Genomic DNA, 15,654 nt, shown 5'->3' on the forward strand with positions numbered 1-15,654 from the left:
ACAGGGTTGCTCTGTTCTGCCAGCACTTTCTTCTTTAGTATTCTGGTCTCATAGTGGCCACGTCTGGGAGAGGGATTCTGTGTGCTCTACATGGTCAGCTTGTGCACTCGCAGAGGATGGGAGCTCATGACTGTAAGTCCGGAGATAGCTGCATGCGCCTATGTGTGGAGAGGATGTTTGTGTGTGTGTTTGATGAGCAGCATGTCAGGTTTGGAAAGTCCACTCGAGTCTTCTAATGTTTGTGTCTGTGAGGCTGTGTGTGTTAATTGTGTCGCTATGTGCTCTGCAGGAGAAGCCACTTTGTTTTAACGCATGCCTGGGCTGATTCAGGCGCAGCTCTGCTCCCCTGCTCTCCTGGCGGGCATGTTTTTCAAGCAGACACCTCTAATGATTATAGGGAGTCATGTAGTCTCAGGTCTGCGGGCTTCAAGTGTTGAAGAGTTCCTGCGAGCCAAGAAACCCAGTAAAGTTCAGAGCTATTAAAATGTCTGTGAGAGTTTTAGTTTCTCACGTTCAAGCTTGTTTGTTCTCCTCAGAGGTTTTTGTGTTCAAATGCTTTTTGTGTCTATTTTCCATTTGCGTTCCCTGCAGCTGGTCAAAAGTGAACATTTACATGCCGTTTTTAACAGCTGGACAAGCACTGTCTTGATCGGGCTGCAGCTGCTAACAGCTGCCGTAAATTTATATTTGTCCTGTATGTGTTAACAGCAGCATTAACCCTCAACCGCAAATGTCTTACTGCAACAAACAGTGGGTAATCCTAGTTATTGGAGTTAAAGGTTTTAGCTGATGGAAGTGGTTTAATAAAGTATTTAAAGGATAAAAAAAGATGGAATGGGACCTCTCTTCTGCCTTTGCAGGAACACGGAGAGCTGTCAGCATGAATTCACTGCATGCACATTTTGAAGGCAGAATGAATGATGATAATGTTCTGCTGCTTAGACACACCAGTTCGGCGTGTTTTCATCTCATATAACGGTCTGAAGAATTACCTCCCTCCCAACACCTGCAAAAAGCTGACCTTAACTCATACCGGGTTGTCACTCAGATAGGTATCTTGCATTATTTCTGCCTGAACATCGAGATTTCCCGTGTGTAACTTTCCGCTCCATTTGCATGATGATCTGGCTGCTGAACAATTTGACATTTCTGTCTTTCCTCTTCTGAAAAGGGTAATGTCATTGTAATGACCTTTACACTACTGATGCTGGCTGATCTGGACCTCCTATCAGCAAAATTCCCTCAATTCAGTTCACTGATTTGAATCTGCAACATTCTGATAACATTATCTCTTACAAATGGCAATATGTTTTGTTTGAAAATAGAAAACAGTCTGATCTGGGAATTGCATACAGTGTGAGTGTGCCTGTGTATGCATAACCAGCTGCTGTCTGTGTGGCTATGAGTCTTCTTTCGTATGACCTTGAGCAAATAACCTTTCCCTGTGCTGCTCTGTCCTGTGTTCTATATGCAGAAATGCATGATAAGTAGCTGTACAGAGGCAGTCCTGGGCCTGGCAGAGGTCGTTGTCCGCTGTGGCGGTGATGACAGTCGGGATGCTGATAACGGCAATGGATGCGTGGTTGTGTTTTACAGTGCGCTCATACACGCAGCTGCAGATATTCAGCTTAGCTCTCTGCCTAGCACTGGCTCTGCACCAGTCTATAGAGCTGCTGCTGCTGTATGTTTGTGCATTAAAGAAAGAGAGTAAAGAGAGGAGAAGCTTACAGAGAACATGATGTTTGGGCTGCTGCTGTCCTGGAACCACTCTAGTGACTGTGGTGTCATTGTGATCACCGCCATGTTGTCTAGAAAACCTCCTGTGCCTGGAGGGAACTCCTGGTTGGGAAGACGCTTCGTAGATGAGAGATGTCCAGTTGCTGTCACCCAAAATGCTGCATGATGTCTGTTTGACATTCTTGACAGGCCAGAAACATTCCTGGGATGTTCAACTTTGTTAGCCTCGTCTAAATGATTCTTGGGGCGCTTCAGTCGTGCTCAATTCTTGTTTGGATGTTGTTTCACGTCTGATCTGGCTTGTCTGCTGAGGTCGGAGCTGACCTCCTGAGCTTAGAGCCACACAGGCGATCTCTTTGTCTTCGCGTGGCCAGTCTGGCCTCATCTGTCTTCATAAAATCTGTTGACCTGCCTGCATATTGCTCCCTCCATCCCCCTCCTCAAACAGGGTGCCTGCCTGCACACACTCACCTGGTGCCAAAGGTCACCTCGAAGTGACACGGGAGAATATGTGTGTGAGCAGATCAGCACTTCCCTCCCACCTCACCATGACTGCTCTGCTCTCTGCGTCTATGTCAAAGTGACACAGTAATTATAAGCCTTTAACGAGCCAGATATTTCATATGCATGGCACAGTTTGTCCCTTTAGGCTTCTTTGCATATCCAAGATGGAACGAGTGCCGCTGACATTTGAGAATTCTGCGGTGAAACATGCTGATCAAACCATTCTTGACAACTTTTTTAGTCTTTTGTGATACTCAGAAATAACCTTCAAAATGTGATGAGCCCTAAATCTTTAAAATTGTGCAACAAGACTACAAAAAAATTGGTGTTTTTAAAAAAAATTCAAATCGAATCAAAACTCTTATAAATTTCACATTTTGCTTTGATTTTCAGCAGAATATCCCCCTTTTTTCTTATTCTGAGAGGATTTTTTCCTCCCGAGTGGGTGGACGGCTGTGACATATTGCGTGATGAGATGCCCAGTGCACTTGCCCAATGTCATCGTTCAATAGCTTCTTACTGAGAGGACTTATTCCCATAATCGTAACTAGAATAGGCCACATATCTTATGAGTGACCTAGGATGCAAGATTAATGTGACAGTCATCTGAAGGGAGACTTTTGTGTGTGTGTGTGTGTTAGAGAGAGAGAGATGTGTGTGTGTGTTAGAGAGAGAGATGCATGTGTGTGTGTTGGCTCTTCTTTCTTCTCTCCAAGTGTGGCTCCGTTCTGGTTTCCCGAGAGGACTCTTATGTCAAAAAGCTGCTATAACTTGTCTTTTCGCCTCTCTATTACTCCATTTGTTTATGCTGGAGTGACCGTGTGTCAGGAGGTTGTCAATAGTGTCTGTAAGAGACCCTAATGAATAGCTCTGTTATTGGACTGGTGGGAAGGAAACCTATTGTGTCTGTGAGTGCATCTGTGGCCCATCAGTGTGGAGCACTGCAGAGCAGAGGGAGGTGGAGGTGAACGTTCCACTGCTGTACTGGCCTCACTGCAGTGTCCTCTGTCAGCGAGCATTTGTTATATGAAAAAAACATAACCTATATGTGAATTAATGGAAGGGTAGATGTCATTTTACAGCACATGCAAACCCTTGAATAAAGCACATAGTTTAGGCGTCACACACCAGTGCTAGCACCTGCCTCCACCACCAGCCTGGTGCTGTTGCTCTGTGAAGCACAAAAATGCACCTGTGCGTGATTATGGTGTCACATTAGTGCTTTCACCAAGGCAGCCCGGCTGACTACTTACTGGGAATCCTGGGGCTACGGGACGCCTGGGAGTTGAAGCCTGGAAAATGTTCTGTATGCTTCAACAGTCACTCTGATCACAAAGTGGAAAGAAGCACAGATGATTCTTCCCATAGCAACTCTCCCGTGTTTGCCAAGTGGCTCCGCTGCCTTTTCCATGTAGATTGTCAGCTGTACTTGATGTTTCTGTGCTACTTTAACTCTGCACCTCCACAGGAATTCAGACGTGTCTTAATCTGTTCATCACAATTTCATTTGGCTTCTTCTTTAATTATTCAAACTTAGATTTTTGAAATTTGATTTGGGGGAATTAGATTGACTTTTTTATTTGTGTGTATTTGCATGGCAAACATTTGCCCTGATTAAAATTTAAAGAAGTTGATTTCTTCATTATTGAATACATTGTGACAACCTGTGCTCTTCCTTAATTACCTTGGTAATAGGATCCCCAGCATGTGTGTCTCTCTGCTGGTTTGACAACTGGTATATTTTAGAAACCAATGGGAGGATTTTGACAAAGTTTAATGGAAAGATAGAAGGATGGCTTGTCAGTTCGGGCTGCTGTCAGGAGTTTGTTGTTCTACCTCTGTTTCTAATACTCGTCCCCTCATTTGCATGTTCAACCCCAGTGACGACACTCCATCACGCGCCCTCTTTGGGACCTAATCGCAAACAGGTCAGGTTTGATGCTTATTTTGAAGGACCGCTTTAGAAAAGGTAGATGGAAAAACCAGCAGATGGAAATTTTGAATCAGCCCCGGTGTAGCGAATCTTTAACTTATGTGACTGACCAGCTCTTTCCGCTGCCGTCATCTTCACAGATATTCTCAAACTTTGTCTTGATCCCAGTAAGCACGCAACATGTCCGATACTGGCTGCGACTAATAATTCCAGTTTGTTCAGGCAAAGGTAGTTCTTTAAGACCTGTCTGTTTTCTACTCTTCTTCCTCTACGTAACAGCCATGTTGCCTCTACCACCAGTTTAGGTGCGTTTGCTCCAACAAATCCACTGTTTGTTTGACAATTAAATGGAAACACAGTTATGTAGGGGTCCCTCATGCATGACAAGCTTCCCACGTCTGATACCCTGACTAACAAAGAGAGAGAGAGCAGATACCCACCTGGCCACTAAACCTGCAGCCTGACGCCAACACCAAAGAGCCAGACTGTCACTGCTCAAAGCCCTTCTGGTGAATAGTGCTGATTCCGTTTGCAAACACCAGCATCGTGAATAAAAATAAGACGATCAATAGAGAGAAAACACTCTCGTTTCTCTGAGCAAAGAAGACATGTTTTACATCTTTCAAAAAAAAAAAACAACATTCACAATGCTTCTTTTTCCCATTTACATTTCCAGTGCAGTGCATTACTCGCATACCTGCCAGTTGGCTCATCAAAAGTAAAAGCCAGGTCCTTTTTTTCTTTTTTTATTGATCAACTATGTGATAATTCATTAACAGTGCTGGAAGGGGCATGAATAATAATTTCCCAGCCAAGCATAAAACGGTTGAGCAAAGCTAACGTTAGATGTTGCATTAATCCCGCCTGCTCTATTTCTGTGTGCACAGAAAACATGAGAGGAAGAGGAGGAGGGGAGGCATAAAGAAAGGCAGGCGGATAAAATGGAGTGAAAAGTGTCCTCATGAAAGAGAATTAGCTTCGTCCAGCTCTGGAGGGAAGAGGAAATTCCTCTGAGCGCTGTTGAGATAGGGTTTCACACAAAGACCAAAAGAGAAATCAATTCTCCTTGAGCTGCAGCAAGGTCAATTCATGGGGGGTATGGCTAGTGAGGACGGAGCTACAGGGGAGGAGGAAGTTGATGAAGCAACCAAAGAATGAGGGAGCAGGATTCAGTGATGAGTGTAGGAGGGGAGAGACTTAAGGGAGCACTGAAAGGATAAAGCTGAGAGACGATGAGCAAAAAGCACGACTGGGACTGGGCTGGATGACAGTTCTTAGTTAAAGCTGGCCTACGGGAAGAAATGGAAACTTCCTTCCAACATCATATGAAGAGCATCAGATGCATCTGACTCATGCAGTCAGGAGATGTGAGCAGTATGTCTGATGCACTGCTAGGAATAGCACCCCCAAACCTCGCCTGCACTTTTCTTACGGATATATCCTCCATCTGTGACCTCCTCCATCCTAAGAACTCCTCCTTCACTATCACTGGGAGAGTCAGGCACACAGACCCAATTCTAGCTTTTGCTTCCAAGAAGCCTTGAGCTATAGCTTTTAATCCTTAATGTTACATGAACAGCTCAAAATAGCCTGAATCTCCACCCCTACCGCCTTCTCGTTGCCAACTAAATCTGTTCCAATGTGTTTTAATGGTGTGTGTAATGGCTGATGGGCTGCAGAAAGGCCTAGTGATAAAAGAGTGGCAGTGGGTTGAGCTTAGACCTGCCCTCCGTGGCATCCTTCCCACTGTGAGCCACTGTAGCTACAGCTAGCAGGAGGGTTATTTGGTTTTAGCTGAGGGTTTGCTGAGAGCTGTGGAAGCCCTGCTAGCAGGTCATCATGGGATCTGCAGGGTGTAAGCAGGCGTCTGGTATGCACACCTGTCTCCCGCTTCCCTAAACAAGCAGCCAGCCCCTCCAAGAGAGAGAGAGAGAGAGAGAGAGAGAGAGAGAGAGAGAGAGAGAGAGAGAGAGAGAGAGAGAGAGAGAGAGATAAAGGGGCTTTGCCAGGACCTGCACCAAAGCTCCCTGCCCCTGCCTAGGGGGAGCAGGCTGAGAGGAGAGGGAGGATCAGCAGAGCTGGGTGCCAGAGGTATGGATTAGAAGGCTGTAAGGGACACAGCGGTAACATGGTATCTGAGGTCATCCATTTAGGTTACTGGTTTATTTACGTTGTTGCTGGTGTTCATCACATCATGCACTCATTCCTGCGCGTGTGTGTGTGTGTGTGTGTGTGTGTGTGTGTAAGGCTTTTACTTGATATTTTCAATATTGTACTTCTTGTATAGAAAGAAACAACATTATTATTAATTATTATTATTATTTTTATTAATACTACTACTTCTACTACTACTACTACTAATAATAATACATTGTATTTCAATTTACCCGTCTAAGGACTCATAGTCATTTTAAAATATAGTTAAAAATAGACCCAAAAAATCATGTAATCATCCAGAACATAGTGTAAAGTTATAAATGAAAACTGCATCATGAATAAAATCATTCTCTATTTAAATACCAAGCTGAGAGTGGAACCACAGGAATAAAATCAACTCTATATCAAAACGGCTGTAATACATTTTTATCCGAGTGTTGAATTTAAAAGGATTTATGAATAGGGTAAGATCAACATCGAAGGGTCGGCCATCTTGTCTCCAGAATGCTAATGTTCAGAAAGTGTCAGGTGTTGTTATTTTTTCTGCTTCCTGTTTTGCTGGTGGAATGTGTAAAAATGTTGCGAGTAAACGTGTATTTTGGAAATCGTACACTGAAATCAGAAAAATCCAACAATAGAAATGAAACCACGTGCAACACCGTTCCCAGTTAACTGTGCAAGTCAGACGTGGCTGTTATGCAGTTCAAAAGAGCACTGATGAAATGTAACAAATTGGAGGCACAGAGGAAGGATTGAAACAAGCATTTCCATAAAATTAGCATAGTCGGGATCGCTGCAATTGTCCCGATGAGACAAGGATAACAGCAAAACATAAGCAACTTCGCATTGCATTCTTCACATCTGAATAATATTGTTTAATGGTGGGGCGTGTAATGGGATTGCATATTAATGTAGCATCAGGGGTTTGACAGCATGTCAGAGCACAGCAGTCGGCATCCCGTATACAGCAGCCCTCCGTCTGCCTCTTTCCTAATTTTCTCATCGGGGCCTGTGAAAGCTTGTGTGTATGTGAGAGATTGTATTTACAGTAGGACAGAAGATGGTTTTTGTCTGTGTGCTGGACCAGTAATCACCAGCCAGGCCCTGCCACAAATCTTCATTTAGAGGATTAGACAGCTTGTGTTCTTTTGCTTCGGCTGGCGGCTCTGCATCCAGCGCTCCGGCCCTTAGTTTCTTCCCTTCGCGTCTCCTTCGCTCAAGCTTGGCTACATCTTACCTGAGAATCACACACACACACACACACACACACACACACACACACACACACACACACACACACACACACTGCACCAGGTACACTTTTTGATCTAGTAGTGTTTTCCATGTCTTATGGCGGCGACTCGGTGAACTTTTACTCATGGTTTTGTCCGATTCGGTCTTTTTTTTTTTTAATCAACAGCATCTCGTAGAAGTACGTGAAATGACCAGGAAAATGACCACAACCTCTCAACACCACATTACGTGGCGATGGCACGCCATCTGTTAAAATTCCTTGCCAGCACTACAGAGACGATGCCAACAGAAAGTCAGGATTCTTTAGTCGTGGAGACACAGATCCTTTATTCCTGCTGGACAACTGAAGTGCCTGCTTCAGCAATGTGGCGCGACGGCTGCGACCTCATCTTTTATTTTATTATTTACTGTCAGCAGCTCATTGAAATGAACGATTATTTATGACGGGTCAATAGAGTTGATTTCCAGTTAAAATACTTGGTAAAACTTACAAAAATACCCCCCCCCGACTATTTACAACAGTTAAAGCCCCGACTGTCATGTGACGTTGTTGAACCAGCTCAGTTTGTGTCCAGCATTGTTATGCACCCATCTTCAGATAAGATAAGCACCTAATGTCATGTTCAAGGTCACTTCATGTTCTTCTTCTCTCTTTTTTTTTTAAACTCATTGCTTGACAAGCTTTCTTGTTGTGGTGTTTTGTATTTTACAAATTTGGCACCTTGTGGCTTTGTTAAGAAACACCACTAAAGTACGATACTTATTTTGCACTCTATGAATTATTGTTTGACTCAGACTTTGCCCTCCTCTTCCCAACTCATTCCATCTCATTCTCTCACATATGCTCAAACCCACATGTACATAATGCTCACATGTCCTGTCAGTTCGTTCCCTTGAGGAGCATCAGCTGCCCGTTGGGCACTCATACTCAAGACAGAACAAATTAAGGTCACAGCAGGGATAGCCGAGCCAGCAAAGGACAACATGGTCTGCCAAGGGTATGTGTGTGTATGTGTGTGCGTGGATTTTTTTTTTGTGTCTCATCTGACCTCTGAACAGTGGCATGTCTCCTGGGAGAACTGTTGTCAAATGGCTCCTGTCCAACTCAAAGGAAAATTGACCCTCATTGCACCATTATTTAGGATAAAAGGTGCCATTGCCCCTTTGAATTCAGGCTGGAAAACAGACGGATGAATGCTCTTTTGAAGCGTCTTTGATATTACCTGATGAAGACGGCAGCTTTAGAATCCCTCTTGTGCCTGCTGGGAGTGTTGTGACTCATCTTTGGCTGTGGTTGGCCCGTCAATGATGTTCTGATACCTGAGGAATCCTTTTCAGATCGTTTCGCTGTAGGCATGCAGAGCAGCCACACATGCCTGTTTGTGGCACACCTTTCTTTTTAGTTACACCAAATAGTAGACGTGTGTTTGAACTTAAAATGGCACTTTTGAACTATAGGATAGTTTTAGTTTGCTGACTTTGGTGGAAGTGCTAGAAACTGCAGTTACCTAAAAAAAAACAAGCTCGGAAACAATTCAACTTAACAGATGCGTGGCATTTTAAAAGCTTACTATGGTATTTTGTGTTAAATCATAACCTTTTATAGATACTGGCAGGTCCAGGGTCCAGGAGTTCCAGTGGGTTCGTTCCTATCAGCTGAAGCCCCGGACCTCCCCTCAAGGGCAGTATCGTATTCTGCCTGACTGTGCGCGCCTGTGTAATCCATAGCTGCAGGGAGGGTGACCTTCACAGCAGGCAGCCTCACAGCAGCCTGCGACAAAAGCACTCAGGGAAGAGGACAGACCGCCACATCCTTGATAATTACCCTTTCATATTACACTCACTACATGTGGCTGCTCCCTGTGTTGCACTATGATGAATATTTGAGTGTTCTTTTTCAAAAGGCTGCATTGTAATTTTAAAACAACAGCAAAAAAACAACAATAAAAAAAAACATCAACTGCATCTATTTATTCCCCCAAAATGAAAATTGTTTCTAATTTTGAATACGTTGTGATACTGACAAGTTTAGATTCTTTAGATTCTATCCATCCTGGGGGGGGGCGGGGGGGGGGGGGGCTCTTGTCACAGGTTCTAATTGAGAAAATTTCAAACTGCAGTTAGAAAGAAATGTGTCACCATCAAATCAATGTTGCAGCAGCAGCAGCTCGCTGCAGTCTCGGCCAAAGAAAGGTTCTTCATCATTGAACATTTACGGTGCATCCAGTGCACCCTGCTGCCTCTGTAAAGGTGAACGCAGTGCCAGAAAAAGTTATTGGCAGTTATGTGAGGAGATGACTCAGCCAAATATGTCCCCGCTCATGAATGATGCATGTCCCCATCGGCCCTGATGGAGAAAGAGAGTGAGGCTGGATGACAGCTGGGTTGCTGTGTGTGCATGGTGCAGAACAAGGTGAGATTCTTTATGGTACAGCCCCACTCTCTCGCTCTAACTCTGCCTTCCTCTCTTTCCCTGCATCCCTTTCTCAATCACTCATTCACTACTCAAAATCAGGTTCTCAGTGGAGCTGTTACTCTCGACAAGTCTCAGCTGTGCCGATGTGGCAGCACACTGACCTTATAGATGCTAAGCTGTAACGCTTTCTCTGTCTTTTTATTCTCTTCCACCCATCCTCTCTCCTTTTGTCTCCCTCTCTCTGAGCCTCTCTATTTTTCTTTAGAGACAATCACGGTATTTTCTGTCTCACTACCCTGCACTGCCGCAGTCTGACTCTGATAGCAGGCTGAGAGAGAAGAGGAGCGATGTGAGTGGGGGGGCATGGGACGTGTGCAACACGCAGGGCAGAAACAGGAAAGGCTACATAATGGTTTGTTGTCGTCATCACTGTAGCGTCACATCTGTCAGCCCCTGTAGCAGCAGTGGAGCAGCGGTGGGAGCATGAACACACACACACACACACACACACACACACACACACACACACACACACACACACACACACTGTCTGCATCACCAAGATAGTCCACCTCAGTGGCCTCACACACACATGCGGTGATATATACAAGCAAAACTGTGTGAGGCGTGCTGAATCACTGCTGTTGGGTGGAGACGCCTCTCCACAGTGCCTTGGGTTATTTGGCTACGCGTGCCAAGCATACCCAGACAGAAGTGAAAGCAGAGATGTATTTTATCCAAGACACGAGCAAATATTTAACTCTAATGTTGGGGGTCAAGTCTCGAGGCCGACCAGGGGCTGTAATTACTGCTTTGTAATTGTGAAAGCAACTGAGGAAAACACAGGAATGAAGTGGAAATAAGGACGTCGCTGTGCTTTGGTCTGTAGCTGCTAGTTTTAACCAAGCTGAACCTCCTTGTCCGCTACCTGGACACTTTCACTGATAAGCACACACATACATGTCAGCACTGCCCTTAGGGGCAGCATCAATATTCATTGAAGGTGAAACTCTGATGGGTCCCATTTGCTTGGTCCGAAACAGACGAGAGCAGGAATTACGTGGAGGATAATTGCTGGTGACAAACTACCTCCTCAGACACGGCTACACTGACATGGACAGAGCATTTGGATAAGGGAAAATAACAGTGATAGATGGTAACACTTTACAAATGGAGGTTGTATGTGTTTGAATAAAACGCTGTGCATGGAAACCACATTGTTAGGGAAAGCCATTTAGTCACAGATTAGTAGCAAGTGGATAATGCAGTCAGTCAGTGTGTGGCCGTGCGCCACTCATATAAACACATCAATCTGGCTAACAGTGTGTCAACATGCACCGTTATTGCCATGCTAATCCCAGAGCAAGACACAGAAGACCATAAACAGACTCACTCTATTCTTGACTCAAACACACACACTAATATTTAACTTGCCGACGGTGAAATTTTTGACAATCAGCACAATGTAAATAAGCACTGAGGCTCCCATTGTGCACATACAAGCCACACTCACACAATGTGTCTCAGCCGCTGATATTCTGGCACCAATTTTATAGCACTTCAGCAGTAGTGTCATGTAAATGTGTAGTGAGTGTTAGAGATGGTTTCTGCGGTGTGTTCGCCCGCAGGGTAGAGAGGAGGACTGTGCATGAATGTTTGTCTCTGTACATGTGCAGCAGGGGTTTATATTTCTAGAAGGACTGCACATTCGATCAGATAGATGGTGACTATTTGGGATGAAAATGATCAAGCAGTCTTTGTGATATTTGCTGCCCTTGTACTCCTGAGGCCTACATCACCCAAAATGCACTTCAAGAGATTTGGGTGAAAAATGGAAACATGACTTTGAGCTGTTAGCCTCAAGCAGAGATGATAAGTGTTTCAGTTTTAATCCTAATTTCAGCCTCAGCTGATTATCTGACTTCCCGCAGCTCAATCTGTGAACTTCATACAACTTTTTTCAATGCAGCAGGGCTCCTAAAGACCTGTGTGCAAACTTTGGCTTACAAACTCGGTTATTCCTCTGTAATTGATCTAAGTTAAACTGGTGCTTGTGCCAGGATCTTTCAAAAATGGTTATGTCGGACTTGCAATGTCAGATTAAACTCTATTAGTGCCATAAATTCTTGCAGGGTCGCAAATGAAGGGCCGGCGAAACTACAAGTGCATCATTGCAGGAACCTCTATAGCGAAGGAGGAAGGTCGATGTATTGTAATCAGGGCAGCAGAACGTGCGATGCTGGTCATCTTGTGTTTCTGAAATGAGACGAAACACAGCAAAATTGCGGACCCGATCACATAAAATAGTCAAACGAGTAATTTTATGCTACTGTAGCCTAGCATAGGTCAGCTAAGCACTTACTCACTACTGAGAAGTTGCTCAAACGTCGGTGAGTTATTTCTCGTCAACATTTTGCCCTTCTTGATTGTCTTCCATCTTATTGGTCAACATCAAGCAAAAAGACGCCTGCGTCTTAATGACTTTAGTGATCTCCTCAACTTTCCTGTGCTCTTTGTTTTTAATCAAATCATCTTGACAGCTGTTGAACAACTTTGTACAAAATTGTCCAATTATTTGGCTTTTGACCAACTCTCTGCAAAATTAATGACATCACCATCAGGCTGAATCTTTCCAGCAAATGAACTTGCTAAAATAAGGTAGTAAATTTTACACTTGCTGACACATCGCCATTCCAGCATTATGATACTGAACCTATTAATCGACCTTCCTGTGCTTGGGAAGAATCTCCTCGAGCGTTAGAAGTAGACTCTCAGTTGTTGCTTTGTTCCTGCTGACGGGCCACCGAGGTCAAATGTTGAGCTTTGTGCATCATTAATGCGTGTGACATGGATTTTAATATACTTTCTTTCATCCTTTCACTGACAAGAGTGCTATCAGAGTGGTTTGTTCACCACTAGATCAGGCTGATGGCAGAAAATCTTTGCATGAACTGAAAGCTCTTTTTGTTTACAGCTGATTCAGATGAATCTCAAATCGTGGCTTCTGGTTGCTGCTCTTAGAGCTGAAGGTCTTACATTAATTATGCCATTGGATCAATAAAGTGTATTTAAGGTCAACTTTGTGACATAATGGCATTTGAGAAGTTTGAAAGCCTCCTCACTCACGTGCATAGATACATGCATTTTGTTCTGCTGCATTTCATTCAAATGAATCCTGATGTAAAACAAGCATGATGTCAAACAGCAGCTACAGTATATCTGAACTGTTCACGCAGCACCCATCACATTCAGAAAATCACTTTTTAATCTAGTGAGTCAGGATTACATCTGGGGGACTATTTTGTAACGTTTTGCAGATTCGGGATATTGAGTGTGGGTGTATTTGACATCCTCCATTGTCACCTTGTCTCCCTGGGACGAAAATGTGCTTGCACTGCACATCTTAGTCTCTCTCACTCATTCTCTCTCTCTCTCTCTCTCTCTCTCTCTCTCTCACACACAAAAACACACACACACACACACACACACACACACACACACACACACACACACACACACACACACACACACACCATTGTACCATTGAGCTGTCCTGCAATATGAATGTACAAGGACGACTGTTGCAGGGCCGCATGCAGGAGAACTGAGGGGGGAGAAGTAGGGGGGCACGAATTCTGCATGCATGGCATGTTGAGTTTGGATAACCATCTTTTCTGCAGCCCTTCACTGCCAAACTGTTTGTTCAATTACTGCAGAGAAAGAGAGGGAAACAATGGAAGAGGGAGATAGAGAAGAGCAGAGAGAGTAAGCAAGGGCAACGGAGGAAGAGGAGGGAGGTGCTCAGTGATGCAGAGGATGAGGAGGTAGATATGAAAGAGGGAAGAGAGAGAGTGTGAGAACAGAGGGGGGGGGAGAGAGTGAAAGCCAAAACATTGTGTTCACAGAGGTAGGGAGAGAGCAGAGGGCAGGACGGGGTGAGACGTGGTGCAGAGCTGACAAGAGGAAGGGGAGAAAACACACTCTGTCACAAAAACATGTCAGGTAGAGTGCCATGTCCTTACAGTACTTGACAAGCTCAGCTCCGGAATAAAAGCAGTACATGCAACAGCACTCAAGAGTGCTTTCCTCAAACGTCCACATTAATTAACATAAAATCTGTGCAGAGTAATTTTATTCTATAACACATCGGTTATAAAATGCTGCTTCTGCTTTTTTAAATGATCTGTAAAAAAAAAACTTTATTCAGACGATTCCCAGCTCTCTGTATGGGGTCCCCCCACACTGAGATATACAGAAATGCAGCAGGATCCAGCTTCTCCTCTCATCAGCTCTCTCCCCTTTTAAATCCTAATCCCTCCCTCCTTATCTTCCTTAAGCGTCCCCCTCCTCTACAGTCACTGTGTCTCTCTTCTGCTCTCTCACCTCGGCTGACGTTGGCTCCAGTATACAGCGCAATTACAGAGATGATATCCACTGTCAGTCAGCGGCTCACAGATGAAGCCGGGCCTCTTTAACATGCTAATGGAATGCCAGATTCAATCAGGCCTTTGTATGGCAGAGGAGAGGGCAGTGCTGCTCATTAAAAAATAAATCATAATAACAATGAAGCCCCGGCCACAACGGCAATCACCACCTAGGCCACAGTGTTGGACTCCCCCCACCCCCCTCGCTCTGAAAACACTCGTCCTTCCTCCTCGTTCCCCCCCTCTCCTCTTCCTCCGATCCCCAGATGCACCAAGCTGCTGAAGCTGCTGGGGGTGATTGTTCGTGAGGAGGAGGAGGAGGAGGAGGAGGAAGAGGAGGAGGCGGAGGGTGAGTGAGGGTGCAGGCCTCCTGAATCATCTGACAAACAAAAAGATATTATGTCAGCGTTCTGTCCTCTCTGTGTGTCTCAATCATGTTCACTTTGTTCCAAAATGTTTTTTCTAGTCCACGTGCGCAAACACACACTCACACACACACACACACACACACACACACACACACACACACACACACACACACTGAAACCACATGGCTATTTATTTCCACTCACAAGGTCAAAACCACCATACACTCATTCATGGCCATTGTAAGATTTAATAGCAACTTCTGTTGTTTCTTCACCCACTCAGACACATAAATATACTATATTTAGTTTGTGTACCTCTTTACCAGAGTGCACAGTTGCTCAAGGTTAAGTACAGTGTCTTGTTCAAAAGAGCACTTCTGTAATTTAATATCCAACTCTCACTTAGTTACTGGGCTCACATGAGACCAATTAAAGGAGCAGTTCAACATTTGGCGAGAGAAGCAGATTTGCTTTCCTGTCGAAATGAGGAGATAACACTTAGTCTCATATCTGTGCAGTCAGTCTGAGGCTACCGCCAGCAGCTGCTTAGCTTAGTTTTTGCCCTCGAGCGGTTAAGTTTATCATAACCGTGCAGGTTGCCTGGCAACCAGGGGACGCTCATCATATGAGAGCCTGTAAAAGCCAGATGTGTAATTTTACACTTCGATTTGTATAAATTAGGAAGTGCTTAAGTGAGATTTGGAGATGGTGAATTATGGATTTTGGTACACTTGACAAAGCCAGGTTAGCCTGGTGCTCGTTTTCATGGTCTTTGTGTGGTTAAACCACTTGGTCACGGTTAAATTTTGTGTAAAGACAAGCGAGAAATATCGGTCCTCAAGAGAGTGAAGCATTTCCCAG

At 44.4% G+C, this 15,654-nt stretch overlaps 1 protein-coding gene across 3 annotated transcripts in view; it reads left to right on the plus strand.

The window, feature by feature from the left end:
* Positions 1-15,654, plus strand: part of znf385a (zinc finger protein 385A) — a 69,229-nt gene that overhangs the window by 12,717 nt on the left and 40,858 nt on the right. Inside the window, exon 1 of one of the 3 annotated variants that reach the window (XM_086214769.1) lies at positions 11-132. The exons of the other annotated variants lie outside the window; for them this stretch is intronic. The gene's annotated coding sequence lies outside the window, so the exon portion shown is untranslated. Of the gene's footprint in view, positions 1-10; positions 133-15,654 lie in introns of those variants that run through there. 3 annotated transcript variants of the gene reach the window in all.

The sequence above is a fragment of the Aulostomus chinensis genome, chromosome 9 (genome assembly GCF_037954235.1).
Source record: "Aulostomus chinensis isolate RoL2024-O1b breed Wild chromosome 9, RoL_Achi_v1.0, whole genome shotgun sequence".
NCBI classification, from domain to species: Eukaryota; Metazoa; Chordata; class Actinopteri; order Syngnathiformes; family Aulostomidae; genus Aulostomus; species Aulostomus chinensis.